General features: G+C 36.3%; 1 long non-coding RNA gene across 1 annotated transcript in view; it reads left to right on the forward strand.

Moving 5' to 3' along the window:
- LOC146735674 (uncharacterized) overlaps positions 1–1829 on the forward strand; it is a 105357-nt gene extending 103528 nt beyond the window's left edge. The window contains exon 3 of the long non-coding RNA XR_014931250.1: positions 1764–1829. This is a non-coding gene — a long non-coding RNA (uncharacterized LOC146735674). The remainder of the gene's footprint in view (positions 1–1763) is intronic.
- Positions 1830–15451: the final 13622 nt, after the last annotated feature.

The following is a 15451-nucleotide window of genomic DNA, read 5'->3' on the forward strand; positions in this document are numbered from 1 at the left end:
AGGTGTGTGTGCCTCTCACTGTCTTCAACCTTATACAGGTGTGTGTGCCTCTCACTGTCTTCAACCTTATACAGGTGTGTGTGTGCCTCTCACTGTCTTCAACCTTATACAGGTGTATGTGCCTCTCACTGTCTTCAACCTTATACAGGTGTATGTGCCTCTCACTGTCTTCAGCCTTATACAGGTGTGTGTGCCTCTCACTGTCTTCAACCTTATACAGGTGTATGTGCCTCTCTCTGTCCTCAACCTTATACAGGTGTATGTGCCACTCACTGTCCTCAACCTTATACAGGTGTATGTGCCTCTCTCTGTCCTCAACCTTATACAGGTGTATGTGCCTCTCTCTGTCCTCAACCTTATACAGGTGTATGTGCCACTCACTGTCCTCAACCTTATACAGGTGTATGTGCCTCTCACTGTCCTCAACACTATACAGGTGTATGTGCCACTCACTGTCCTCAACCTTATACAGGTGTATGTGCCCCTCTCCGTCCTCAACCTTATACAGGTGTATGTGCCACTCACTGTCCTCAACCTTATACAGGTGTATGTGCCTCTCACTGTCCTCAACACTATACAGGTGTATGTGCCACTCACTGTCCTCAACCTTATACAGGTGTGTGTGCCTCTCACTGTCTTCAACCTTATACAGGTGTGTGTGCCTCTCACTGTCTTCAACCTTATACAGGTGTGTGTGTGCCTCTCACTGTCTTCAACCTTATACAGGTGTATGTGCCTCTCACTGTCTTCAACCTTATACAGGTGTATGTGCCTCTCACTGTCTTCAACCTTATACAGGTGTATGTGCCTCTCACTGTCTTCAACCTTATACAGGTGTATGTGCCTCTCTCTGTCCTCAACCTTATACAGCTGTATGTGCCACTCACTGTCCTCAACCTTATACAGGTGTATGTGCCTCTCACTGTCCTTAACACTATACAGGTGTATGTGCCTCTCACTGTCCTCAACACTATACAGGTGTATGTGCCTCTCACTGTCTTCAACCTTATACAGGTGTATGTGCCTCTCACTGTCTTCAACCTTATACAGGTGTATGTGCCTCTCACTGTCTTCAACCTTATACAGGTGTATGTGCCTCTCACTGTCTTCAACCTTATACAGGTGTATGTGCCTCTCTCTGTCCTCAACCTTATACAGGTGTATGTGCCACTCACTGTCCTCAACCTTATACAGGTGTATGTGCCTCTCACTGTCCTCAACACTATACAGGTGTATGTGCCTCTCACTGTTCTCAACACTATACAGGTGTATGTGCCTCTCACTGTCTTCAACCTTATACAGGTGTATGTGCCTCTCACTGTCTTCAACCTTAGGCAAGTTTACATGTATGCTTGTGCCTCCCCTCACTGTTCAAACAATTGTGCATGTAAAATATATATCAATTAGATACCTGAAAATTGTTAATAATGATATAAGCCTTAGATATATATTACTCTGCTTTTAGAAGTTTTAAATTGATCTGTTAAGATGTATTGTACATGTTACAATGGTTGTTTTTAACAGTACTACCGTGAAAGCTATCTACATCTAGCATTGTAGCAATTATTCACTTTAAAAGATGTCTTGAAAATTAATGAGGTAAGGAATCCCTAAAGAATCCTTTTGATGGCCATTCAGTACGCTAATGCCTTGGGTGTGAGTATTATTTTTCAGTGCGTGTAATGATCATTATGATTAGGTGGCACATGTTTTATTCAGTCTAGTCGCTAACATGGAGATTTTTGTTATTGTTTGTAATCTAGGTTCAACTCATCATTTGGTACATCTTATATTTAATACATTGGTAACTATGGCAGCTGTCACCATGGCAACCAATGCTTCAGAACTTAAAAGTAAAGTATCAGGGCCAGAGAGGAAGGACCAGACAGGTGCGTGTTTTTTTGATAATTCAATGCAGTTTGATGAGTATTATTAGACTTAATGGACAGAATACAGCTTATGTGGCCCAAGGCAGTACAGTGAATGTGATTGAGCTTACGAGGATATGAATGCAATTATTTATTTTATATTGTTTTGAGTTACTTATTTTTGTGGCATTTCTGAAAACTTACGGACTGATATAACAATATACAATGAGAAGTGACTGGGGTGTACAATGTATGTTCTATTCATTCACAATATTCAATGTTCAGATATTACCAGAAACCTTCAGAACAGAATGTCCGGAGTACACTGTACACCTGAAATGTATTACCTAAACCAGTTCTGAATGGCTTGTTGGTTTCCTCATGATAACCAAATATTGTTATCAGGCTTTAGTGTGTTGTTGAGAATCATGTTACACAGCTTTGAAGTTTATTTGTGTGTTACAATCCAGGCAGTGCAGTACAAGATAAATGGTAATGTTGTTTTTTGGTGTGTCATTACAGTTGCATGTAGGATTTTAATATTGGGATATTTGTAAAACTATTTTCTAAAGAGACTCATTTTAATTGTTATTATTATTATTTTAATTGTTATATAGCGCATTACTTAAAACATTAAATCTCGTTGTGCTTTACATAAAAATAGTTGGAAAAACACATTATTTAGAAAAATAAGATTATAATAAAACCAGATAAAAATACATCATTGTACTGATGTACTATGGTAAGCTATATGGTAAAGATGAGTTTTTAGTTGAGACTTGAAAGCAGGCAAAGTGGGTGCCAGCCAAAGAGCTCTGGGAGGTGCATTCCAGAGCTTGAGTGCAGCAACTGAAAATTCCCCCTTTCCGTAATGCTCTTGTTTATAACGGGGTTCAAATAACCTTATAGTGGACAAAGAACAAGTTTGCCTATTACTGGAACTGCAGTACTGTAAAATCTGTATTAGAAACCGCGGCTTCTATTAAAATGGTACAATGCAACAGAGGGGATGCGGCTTCTATTAGAGCATCTACACATATGAGAAATGATGAATTTTTGGTTCTCAAACATTCAAAGAGAATGGGTGCGACTTCTATTAGGGATGCGGCTTCTAATACAGATTTTACAGTAGTAATGAGGTCGGATAGATAAGATAGAGCTTCTTTGTGTAAAATCTTGTATACAAACATTGAAACCTTCAAAAGATACGCTGGGAAACAGGTAACCAGGCAACCAGGTAACCAGTGAAGATTTTGAAGAACAGGAGTTATGTGCTCGTGGTTACGTGAAACGGTAACCAATCGAGCTGCGGAATTTCGAATATTTGGGCAATCAGATAATCAGGAAGATGGATATATAGACTATTAATATAATCCAATCTAGAGATTATATATAAGCGTGAATTAACTGTTCAGTACTACTACGGTTTGAATAATTTGAAATCTGTTTATGGGGAAGCAAATGTATCAATGTGACACCCTGGATTCCTCAATAGATCCGAAGGATTGAATACATCCGAACCAACACGAAGGCTCATGCTTACTATATTTTGAGTATAAGTGTATCACTTCAGTTCAAATCCATCCATGACACCATCGGTTTCCAAATTTCATGTCTCAATCACAGGTCTAGACATTTCAGTGTTTTTTGCTGAGATGTATATTTTCCAGTGTGGTGGATGAATAGTTATAGCGCCATCTATTGACAGATTTGAAAATTTGCAAATGAACTACAGAGGGAGTCGTGCTTTATCCTTTATCTTAAGACTGAATATGTCATTCTGATTATTCAAGAGCATGTTTTTAAATATGCTATTATTCAATAGATGATATACTAGTACCATGGTTTTCTGTGTTCAGAAGTAATCATCAAATCACAAAAATTTTGAGCAGCAAAAAATTAAATGCCTAATAGTAAGTGTAACTGTCGTCTAGTTTCTCAAATCAAAAGGCATTCCATATCATCATTTATTTCATCCACTCGAAGTGATTGTGTAGGTGTGAATGGCTGTATGAATACTTTCAGTTTCAGTATGAATCTGGAAATCTTAACCTAATCCATCTCAGATTTGTTTATATCTTCAATTTTCTATTTTTGGTTAATATTTTTGTCAATAAAAAAATGGTATTTTAACTTCTTCTTGAAAATTCCCAGCTTAATTGCTTTGATACTTTTTATGTGGGTATTTACATGTAATTGCCATGGCAACAACCAACTAAATAAGCTACCATTGTAGTGATATGACAAGACATGGCAAATGATTACATCTTGTAGAACATTATCAACTTAATTTTGAGGAAGACATTCTTCAAAGGCAGCTAAGGTATTTTGACTCTTAAGTGGCTTGTTCCTTTTTCTACGTTTTATTTTTTAGCTCCGCTGTCGACTTTGTCGAGCGGAGCTTATCATATGAGTGACTGTCCGTCGTCGTCCGTCGTCCGTGTCAATGTTTTACTTTTTCAACTTCTTCTTGAAAACTACAAACCTGAATGCTTTGATACTTGGTGTATATGTACCTTGGGTAGACCTCTCTCAGATTTGTTCATTTTGTAATGATATCTTCAATTCTCTAATTTTGGTGAATATTTTTGTCATTTTTGGTAAAAAGTGATATTTTCAACTTCTTGTTAAAAACCGCAAGTCCAATTGCTTTGATACTACATATATAGGTACTACATGTGGACCTCTCTCAGATTTGTTCATTTTGTAATGATATCTTTAATTCTCCAATTTTGGTGAATATTTTTGTCATTTTTGGTAAAAAGTGATATTTTCGACTTCTTGTTAAAAACCACAAGTCCAATTGCTTTGATATTACATATATAGGTACTACATGTGGACCACTCTCAGATTTGTTCATTTTGTAATGATATCGTCAATTCTCTAATTTTGGTGAATATTTTTGTCATTTTTGGTAAAAAGTGATATTTTCAACTTCTTGTTAAAAACCGCAAGTCCAATTGATTTGATATTACATATATAGGTACTACATGTGGACCTCTCTCAGATTTGTTCATTTTGTAATGATATCTTTAATTCTCTAATTTTGGTGAATATTTTTGTCATTTTTGGTAAAAAGTGATATTTTCTTCTTGTTAAAAAACCACAATCATTTATGGTGAAAAATGATATTTTTGAATTCTTGTTGGAAACAGCCAGTCCCATTGCATTGATACTATCCATATTGTTCATTTTCTAATGATATCTTCTGTTCTTTAATTGAAATGTGCATCGCTAACAGTGGAGCTATCTCAGCCAAGAGGCTGCTTGTTTTTAACATGTAGCCTGTACAAATAAGTTTAGAATTGAATTTAGAAAAGCAGACATTCCATTAAATGATGAATGGGTTTCAAATATATCGCCTGCTGGAGTTTTTTTATACAATAGATATTGACAATCTCTGACTATCCATGGAGGTTTTCAGCGGTTGATGAGTTAGGATTGTTGAAAAAAATGATTGACATGAGATTATTATTCAACACTATAAAAGAAATCTTAGGATGGGATTTAGATCAACAAATATTATTGGGGCACATACATTTCACATTTTTATTATTCTATTCGAATGTTATTCTAATAATTCACACTTTTCAGTATAAACTAATTTTGGAAAATCTATTATATTATCAATATGGGCTGATAGTATTTTTATTAATATATATATTTTTTTAATATCAGTTGAATACATGTATTAATTATCAGTTTGGACACTGTGTGATAATCTAGGCAAACTTAGGGGGTTGTTGTTTATTAAATTTCATCAATTTTGTTAGCTTAGTTTAAACTTTTACACACAAACTTTTACATTTTGAGTATTTACCTATGATGAGGTGAATGCAGTAAACTTTGTCTTCTTCGCCAGCCAATTATCGTTTGATTTGCCATCTTGGCAGATCTTGCTCAGCAAGGGTGTTTTAAATAATGTATCCTCTTTCATTGAAACGCAGATCGCCGCAAACCAACCGATCTGACACATACTGCGCGTGGAACTATGGGAAAAGTGGTCAGAACTATTTCCACATTGTGTCAACACATGTGGCGCTATTTGGTTAGTTTGCAGCAATCTGCGTGTCAGAAAAATTAGACCTTTTACCTCCCAATTTACATGCATTTTAATGTTAATAAAATAAGACATTCTGGTGAGTGTTGTGCGTTATTTCAATTGATCAACTCATTAAAGATTAAATATTGCTAAAAATCGGGAGAGAATGTGTTCAAAACAAGAAAAATACTTGTATACAGTTCCGCGGAAGAAACAGTAAAGTAAAATGGTGGCGGATGAATATTTAGCCTTCAGACGCTTGTTATGCGTCATAAGACACAGGTCTGTGCTGAATAGCGCCACCTGTGTTGACACAATGATCTTCTTTTACAATTTGACTTCACCGGCAGCTGTTTTGTTTTTAATTTCCATGGCTTATAAGCTATGCCTGCATTGGGTGAATGCATCTATTTTACTGAGATCAAATATGCGTAACTCATGGTAGAATCACCCATAGTTTCATGGGAGATACATGTATGTTTTCATCAAGTTCACAACACTGATTTGAAAACTGTAACTTTCCTTATAGTTTTGTGTTAGTCAGTCACTCTGTTGCTTTTTGTTTATCACTTCATTTATCACATGATATATTTGCACAATATTTGTAACATGTTAAATTCACTCAATCTGCCTGAATAAGAATTGTTATAGGTATGTCTAGCACCCTCTATTGAATATCTTATTTGTAAAGAAAAAACAAAATTATTTTATTTCAGACTATAGAGGGCGACATACTTAAATTTTCAACATAAACCTAAGTTTTAATTTCTTGATAGTCTTTTCTGCAATGAATAATTCTTGGGGTTATATGATATCAATATATGCTGTCAGTTTTTGAATATAACTTTCACAGTTTAACTTTTTCACCACTGGATATTTTCACCCAGATTTGTTTGCATTCTTTTCTTATATTCTTTAATATTTCTGGAAATGAAACTTAATTTCGTGGCCAACAGATAAAATTTCTAGTTTTTACTCATTTGATTATTTTTGTCACAATTTTCTGAAGGAAAGAACAGACTATACACAGGACTATTTTGTGAATTTGTGATGAAAAGTGGGAACTGGTGGTGAAAGTCTTGTTCATTGTAATTTTTGAGTGGAGAGGGGTCATTTTTATTTCAACATTCAACCTATAAAACATGGACTGAGGCTGCAAACAGAAAATTGTTAATTACTTGCGCAAATAACTGCGCAAATAGTGAAAATGTATTGATCAACCTTACGACATCATTACAGTGTTGACTTCCCTTATAACTCTTAATAACACCTTTTAATGGTTCCATTTTTAGTTTACATCCCCGAGGGAAGGTATCTTTGATTTTAATTCGAAAGTGTCTGTCCATAACCATCATAGATGTAGCAAAGTGCGTGGATGTATCGTTCTTGCTGACTCAACCTTTCAATCTCTCTCGTAATGTTTAACAGATCATAAATTATTAATTCAAAGGTGATATTTCAGTGATAAATCCTATAAATAACATCAATAACTAGCTTTTCTCACTTCTTTTTATTATTGTGAAAATTGGTCTTAAAATTAAGTTGTGTTCAATAAACATAGTGAATTAATCAAATGGTTGGCTTATTCCATTTGATAGTTGAGGGGAGGGCTGGGTGTAGGAAATACTCCACATTGGTCAATCTGATTAAAATCTGATGTAGTGTACGGGCTTTAATTATTTTGGCTATAAACTTATTTCATTTTATTTTTTATTGCTTTTGTTATTAATGCCTTTTTATTTTATTATTTTACTTTGATTTTGATTTTGTGATTTTTTTTTAATTCCGCCCTACCTACATCTGACCCGATGCCTATGTAACGAGATTTCAACGAGACCCACTATCGACGATTTTAGTCAACGAATCACAGACCTCCTTCTATAGCGCACATGATGACGTCACCGGGCAGAGTGGCAAACACACTCAAATAAAATGGCGGATTATACCGACGTTAGCGACCGAGAATAACACGGCTTTTCGGTAAGTTTAGTTAATTAATGGTACATGCAACGAAAGTCATTTTTATGTTAATATTGTGGCTCGAATGGTTCGAGTTTAGATCGTTATTTTGCGTAGTTATTCTGGGAGTGGCGATTTTGTTTCCATCTGTTCGACCGAACACCGGTGTCATTTTCCAGTCGCTTGCCTTGGAGACGGGTGATGTTTTGTTGACGATCGGGCCAAAATCGTCGACGGTATTGAAGCCGTAGCTGTAAATATTCATCGAAATATATCAACATTTTGTACATTATACAATAACTCTTTATTAAAGTAATTGAGCTGATTTGGACTGGAATAAAATATTTTATTTGGAACACATCGCAAATGATCAGGAAATATTTTGTTGCTCCAATTTTCTGCGTTGATGCCGTGGGCCGGTGACCGTTATACAATTTAAAATCAGTTTGCATTGTTTACTATAGTTGTTTACAGTGTTCTAATCATTTCGATTTACTTATTTTTTCGCTTTCATTCTAGATAATTATGCTCAGTGTTTGATGTAAAATTGAAGCGATGACTGAATGAACGAACCTTGGCTGACGAAAATGTACCTGGAAGTGTACACATTTGTTGGAAGTGAAACAAATATTCAATGTAAAGACAAAAATTGTAAAATGCTGTGGAATTTCTTTTGTAAATAAAAATATACTAGCAATTTTCTATTAATGGTTTATTCAAGTGGCAAAATATAATGTACAGAAAGATTGCCCGTAGAGTATCGCTACACTGAAAAGTGAGCAACCGACAGCCTGTATAAAAGGGGGGCTGTGATTGGCTGTTACTTACGCGAGATTTGAATGGGACTTACATAGGCGTCGGATCAGATGTAGGTAGGGCAGAATTAAAAAAAAAGACGAAATCAAAATAAAAGTAAAATAACAATAAAATAAAAAGGAATTAATAACAAAAGGAATAAAAAATAAAATTAAAATATGTTTATAGCCAAAATAATTAAAGCCCGTACACTACATCAGATTTTAATCAGATTGCACATTGGTGTGCCCGTATTAATGGTTCATTAAATTTTTTTATTTATTGTTTATTTACTGTAAAATATGTCTTTTTAGCTAATTTAGCTAATCCATAATTTTGATATTTTAAGTACATCCCCAATGAGATTGTTAGCACTTATGTTATTTTATACATAGTCAAATTTGATAAAATGACATGTAGCTTTTTCAATGTGTTTTACAGTATTTTACTTTGGTATGGTATGATAGGAAGCACAGTGGAGTTCATTGAGACATTCTCATTGTGTAAATAATTGCACTGTAAGAGAAACAGCCTCAGAGAAAACAGGTTTGTTTTTCTTGTATGTCTTGACAAAGAGTTTTCAAAATGTCAGTGGCTTCGGTAGGCTGTCTGTAACTGTCATTTGATCACCTCGCCACTGCACGTAACAAAGAGTTTCATCACTTTGTAGTCAACTTTCCCAATCCATATTATCCATATACATACAATCCATATCTGTATAATATTAACATACGCTCTTAATTGCTTAAGAAACAAATAAATTTAATTTGTCATTTTTTGTCAATACAGAATGTTGTAAAAAAGGAAAGTGTACAGAGCTGCAACTTTCCTAACCAATAGCATTGCTAAGCAACATGGCCATCCCCATAAAAAGGATTAGCTGTGGAAATAATAATGAGCACATTAAATATCCAACTTGTAGTTCTTTTCTTGATGGAAAATAAACACCCTTCTGATGTGTAGAGTACTAATTTAAAAATAAACAACCTTCTCATGTGCAGAGTACTAAAATAAACACCCTTCTGAAATGCGAAGTACTAAAAAAACAACCTCAGCAAATTCTGGGCCATAATTGAGGCACCGATCTAGATGAGACTCAATTATTTATGTAATTTCTAGAAATGTGTGTCTCAGATTTGTCATTTTCAGCGCATGTCATCACAGTTGTGTATAACCATTATCTGTACATTAGATAATAAAAAGAGGAACATTGTTTCATTTATTTGATATTTTTAACAACCTAGTTTTTAGGTACAGATGTAGTTTAATTAAATTAGATTGTTATTTTAATTACTGTACCATAATGCAATGATTCTATCAATATCCAGTCCCTAAACATTCCATCTGCCGAAATAAGCCTGTGAAGTCTATGTGTAATTGTCTTTCCAATACACATAAGTTTTTTTTTATTTTCTCTGCAAACCACCTTACAATGTCTGACAATCTATATCATGAACCAATCAAATAATATGGGATGGTCGTCACTTGCTCACGCGCGGGAATTGAGTCCCAAGCAACAACACACACGCTAAAAACGTAAAGATACATGGGTAGACGATTGTTTGTAAACAATGACACGCTATGGCCATCTGATGCATGCGCAGGTGACGACTCTCTCGCTTTAAAACTTACAATTTGTGGTTACTATGTTACTGTTGTTAGGTTTGTCAGGACACATTTACACAAACAAAACATTTGTTTCTCATAAAACCAAATTAAATGTATTTTTTTTTAAATGATCACAATAAATTTTTATTCATATATACTGCAACAGCAAATAACATTTTCTTTGCTGGTTCTAACAAATGTAAATGTACACTGACAAACACCTTCAACAAGTGCATGCTCAGTAAACCAGTTGGTACACTAATTTCTTATACATAAACATGTGTAATTTATTGCTAAATTTGATACCTTAAAATATATATTTAACTATAATTGAGTGATTGAAATGATTGAGTTTCCTAAAAACAAGTTTGGACTGATGAAAGTTCCTTACAAGTGTCAGTAGTCAGAATATATTGGGAAGACATGCATACTCAGTGAAAGTGTGTGAGTCACGTTAATATCTCCTTATACTAGATTGAGCTGCAAAGTGATTACTGTCACTTTCACATGACAATTAAATTGTGAAATACATTAAGTTGAAAATCAATCACAGAATTGATTTGTCTTTTATTGTTAATGTCAGTTGCAATATTTATGATGTAATCTTGTCTGAGACAGCATGGACATTATAATCAATCAGGGAATGTTGCATTTCATTGTGACAATCAAAATAAGTTGATGGAGATCTATTTAGTTTTACAGAGTGCTGATTTCACTGTGGACATCACGGGTGCATTCTTAATGTACCATTCATTTTCTCTTAAAACATAGATTTTTGGGTTTCACAAGTTAAATTCTCATTATAGTGTAGTTTTATTTATTTAATCACTTAACTCATCATTTGCTGACGCCATATGTACTGTTCGATATACTAAATGTGACGGCATTTGGAAGCGATGTGTTAACACCTATTGGAATTGATGATAATGATCCACTTCGCAAAAAACATATTAAAAAAAAATCTTGTCCAAAAAAATAAAACACTGAGAAATTACTGGTACAATAAAAATGAAAAATAGTCATAATTGAAAATCTGCAAATTGTCTAGATTCAAAACAGATCTACATATATTGGTCTGAAAGGATGGACATGATTTATTGTTCAAGATAAAGCTGAATTAGGCGTCATTGTTGATTTGATTGGAATGTGTGGATATTTTCCGTGCTTTCATGAATGGTTCTTTGTTGGCTTTAGACGGACGTCACAAAATGTTGCTCATCTTCTATCTGATTTGTGTTACAGAAGAGACATACCCTTTTGCTTTTGCTGGCATTTGAGTACGGCATCCTGTCTCAATCCTTAATGGCTACTTTAGACAAAACTTAATAAGTGACATGTAAGTTGTAGGTTGTTGATTGATTGAAAAAGAGACGTGTTGTATTTCTTGTAACATTGTCGCTTGATGATGTGTGTCATATCCTAAAGATGAAACCTACACATATGAAATAAAAAATACATTTTCCGTTTACTGTGAGATCACAGGTTATGCGTGAAATTGAATGTAAAAACAGGACAAACAAAGGTCATTGCATTGTAGTGGCGACAAATATCACATGGGATTCGACAAACGCGAAAATATTTTTCAATGATATTTTGATACTCAATAATGTGCTGTACACATTTGATGATGGTCAATTTCGATGAAGTAAGGATATTCAAACGCAATATTCCTCTCTCAAAGATCAGATTCGATGTGATCTACGAAATAAAGAAATTCAAGTTCAAATCAAATCATTAGATTTTTGTAGCAGACATTTAACACGTCGTTCACGCAACTCGAAAGATCTCGCAGTTGAACAGAAAATTGTATTGTATAAGTTTTGAAAAGACTATGTACAACATTTTGTCATGAATTGTCCTCGTACAATGGAATAAAACTAAAACTTTACATCATAGCTAATAAATGTATACCAAATTTTGACAAACTCAGTAATGAAAATGAATTCATATTCACTAAGTGATGAGAAAATGTCAATTTCTTTAGCACAAAAAAACTGTTTCAATATAAGACAGCAGCACCTTCATAAACTAAGCCAGTAACACATTCCTTGTATTCAAATTTTTATCATTTTTTTTTCCTTTTTCTTTTTTCTTCTTTATGATTTTTGTTTCTTCACTTTTCATGTATTTATTTTTCTTTTACTAATATATGATTTGTAACCCTTTTCATCCCTCCCAGGGGATGTTGTGTGTTAATAAATAAATGTAAAATTAAACTCGGAGACAGAGATTATGTCCCCAAATGTTACATTTTATGAATTGTCTGTTTTCCTTATTAGTAACAAATATTTTTATAAGATAACATGTTGTTTATATTTTCAGTTCACATAATTTTATAAATTTCCTTTTCTATGAGACAGTTTTTGCATCAGAGGGAACAAATTTGGAACAGAAAACTTGAAACATGAGGCAATTAGTCTCAGTGGGAATGCTTGATAGTTTTGCATTTTTGAGGTGGGATGGTGGTTAGTGAGAGTAAGGTAAGTCAAAGATCTTCCAAAAAATAGTTTTAATAAAATGAGATGATGAAATCAAAAGATGTCAACCAGAGAATGTGTGGATGTCAGTCACTCTGTCCACTTCTTGTGGTATGATTGAAGGAATGTGATTTCATTTCATTGCTATATAAGTGATCCACGGGGTATCACTATAGGTATGAATGAAAAGTTAGATGTCTTGCAGAGTTTAATTTGGATTCTACGCTATGTCTTTGATTAAAAATTGATGAATGACCTGAGACAAAGGGTTGAGGAGCATTTCCAGTGGGATACATGATTTAATTATTCATATGTGAAAAGAAAAAGAATTTCAAATTGACAGAATAGAAAGCCATTATTGGTGATTTTGTAGATATGGAATTTACATGCTGTCTCATATCAGAATCATCAAAACAAAACTTCCCTTGTACTTCACCCCTCCCTTGGTGTATTTTCCCCTCTTCTGTATTTCACCCATCCCTTGGTGTATTTCCCCCTCCCTTGTATTTCCCCATCCCTTGTATTTCACCCATCCATTGGTGTATTTCCCCCTCCCTTGTATTTCCCCATCCCTTGTATTTCACCCATCCTTTGGTGTATTTCCCCCTCCCTTGTATTTCCCCATCCCTTGTATTTCACCCATCCCTTGGTGTATTTCCCCCTCCCTTGTATTTCCCCATCCCTTGTATTTCACCCATCCCTTGGTGTATATCCCCCTCCCTTGTATTTCCCCATCCCTTGTATTTCCCCATCCCTTGTATTTCACCCATCCCTTGGTGTATTTCCCCCTCCCTTGTATTTCCCCATCCCTTGTATTTCACCCATCCCTTGGTGTATTTCCCCCTCCCTTGTATTTCCCCTTCCCTTGAATTTCACCCCTCCCTTGCTGTATCCTACCTTTTCCCTGTGGACTTTGGGAATGATTGTCTGACAGATTTGATGCTCACTCCTTTCTTGGCGTATTTCCCCCTCCTTTGTATTTTCCGCATCCCTTGTATTTCACTCTTTCCTTTGCGTATTTCCCCATCCCTTGTATTTCACCCCTCCCTTGGCATATTTCCCCATCCCTTGTATTTCACTCCTTCCTTGGCGTATTTCCCCATCCCTTGTATTTCCCCCTCCCTTGGTGTATTTCCCCCTCCCTTGGCATATTTTCCCCATCCCTTGTATTTCACTCCTCTCTTGGTGTATTTCCCCCTCCCTTGGTGTATTTTCCCCATCCCTTGTATTTCACTCCTCTCTTGGTGTATTTCACCCCTCCCTTGGTGTATCCTACCTTTTCCCTGTGGACTTTGGGAATGATTGTCTGACAGATTTGATGCTCACTCCTTTCTTGGCGTATTTCCCCATCCCTTGTATTTCCCGCATCCCTTGTATTTCACTCCTTCCTTGGCGTATTTCCCCATCCCTTGTATTTCACTCCTCTCTTGGTGTATTTCCCCCTCCCTTGGTGTATTTTCTCTCTCCATTGTATTTCCCCCTCCCTTGGTGTATTTTCTCTCTCCATTGTATTTCCCCCTCCCTTGGTGTATTCCCCCATCCCTTGTATTTTACCCCTCCCTTGGTGTATTTTCCCCCTCCCTTGGCGTATTTTCCCCTCCCTTGGCGTATTTTCCCCTCCCTTGGTGTATTTCCCCCCTCCCTTGGTGTATTTTCTCTCTCCATTGTATTTCACCCCTCCCTTGGCGTATTTTCCCCATCCCTTGGTGTATTTCCCCCCTCTCTTGGTGTATTTTCCCTCTCCCTTGGTGTATTTTCCCCATCCCTTGTATTTCACCCCTCCCTTGGCGTATTTTCCCCTCCCTTGGTGTATTTTCTCTCTCCATTGTATTTCCCCCCTCCCTTGGCGTATTTTCCCATCCCTTGGCGTATTTTCCCCTCCCTTGGTGTATTTCCCCCCCATGGTGTATTTTCTCTTTCCATTGTATTTCACCCCTCCCTTGGCGTATTTTCCCCATCCCTTGTATTTTCCCCCTCCCTTGGTGTATTTCCCCCTCCCTTGGTGTATTTTCTCTCTCCATTGTATTTCCCCCCCCTCCCTTGGTGTATTTCCCCCTCCCTTGGCGTATTTTCCCCTCCATTGTATTTCACCCCTCCCTTGGTGTATTTCCCCCTCCCTTGGTGTATTTTCTCTCTCCATTGTATTTCACCCCTCCCTTGGCGTATTTTCCCCATCCCTTGTATTTTCCCCCTCCCTTGGTGTATTTCTCCCTCCCTTGGCGTATTTTCCCCATCCCTTGTATTTCACTCCTCTCTTGGTGTAATTCACTCCTCTTGGTTTATTTCCCCACTCCTTGTATTTCACCCCTCCCTTGGTGTATTAATTATCACCCTTGCCTTGTAGTATATCCCAACCCTGCCTCTGTATGCTTTGAGGATGATTGTTCGACAGATTTGATGCTCATTCCTTCCTCAGTGTATTTCACCCCTCCCTTGGTGTATTTTCCCTCTCCCTTGGTGTATTTTCCCTCTCCCTTGGTGTATTTTCCCCCTCCCTTGGTGTATTTCCCCCTCCCTTGGTGTATTTCCCCCCTCCATTGTATTTCACCCCTCCCTTGGTGTATTTTCCCCCTCCATTGTATTTCACCCCTCCCTTGGTGTATCTTCCCCCTCCCTTGGTGTATTTTCCCCCTCCCTTGGTGTATTTTCCCCCTCCCTTGGTGTATTTCACCCCTCCCTTGGTGTATCCTACCTTTTGCCTG

The sequence above is a fragment of the Saccoglossus kowalevskii genome, chromosome 12, assembly GCF_978046115.1.
Source record: "Saccoglossus kowalevskii chromosome 12, keSacKowa6.1, whole genome shotgun sequence".
Taxonomy (NCBI): Eukaryota; Metazoa; Hemichordata; class Enteropneusta; family Harrimaniidae; genus Saccoglossus; species Saccoglossus kowalevskii.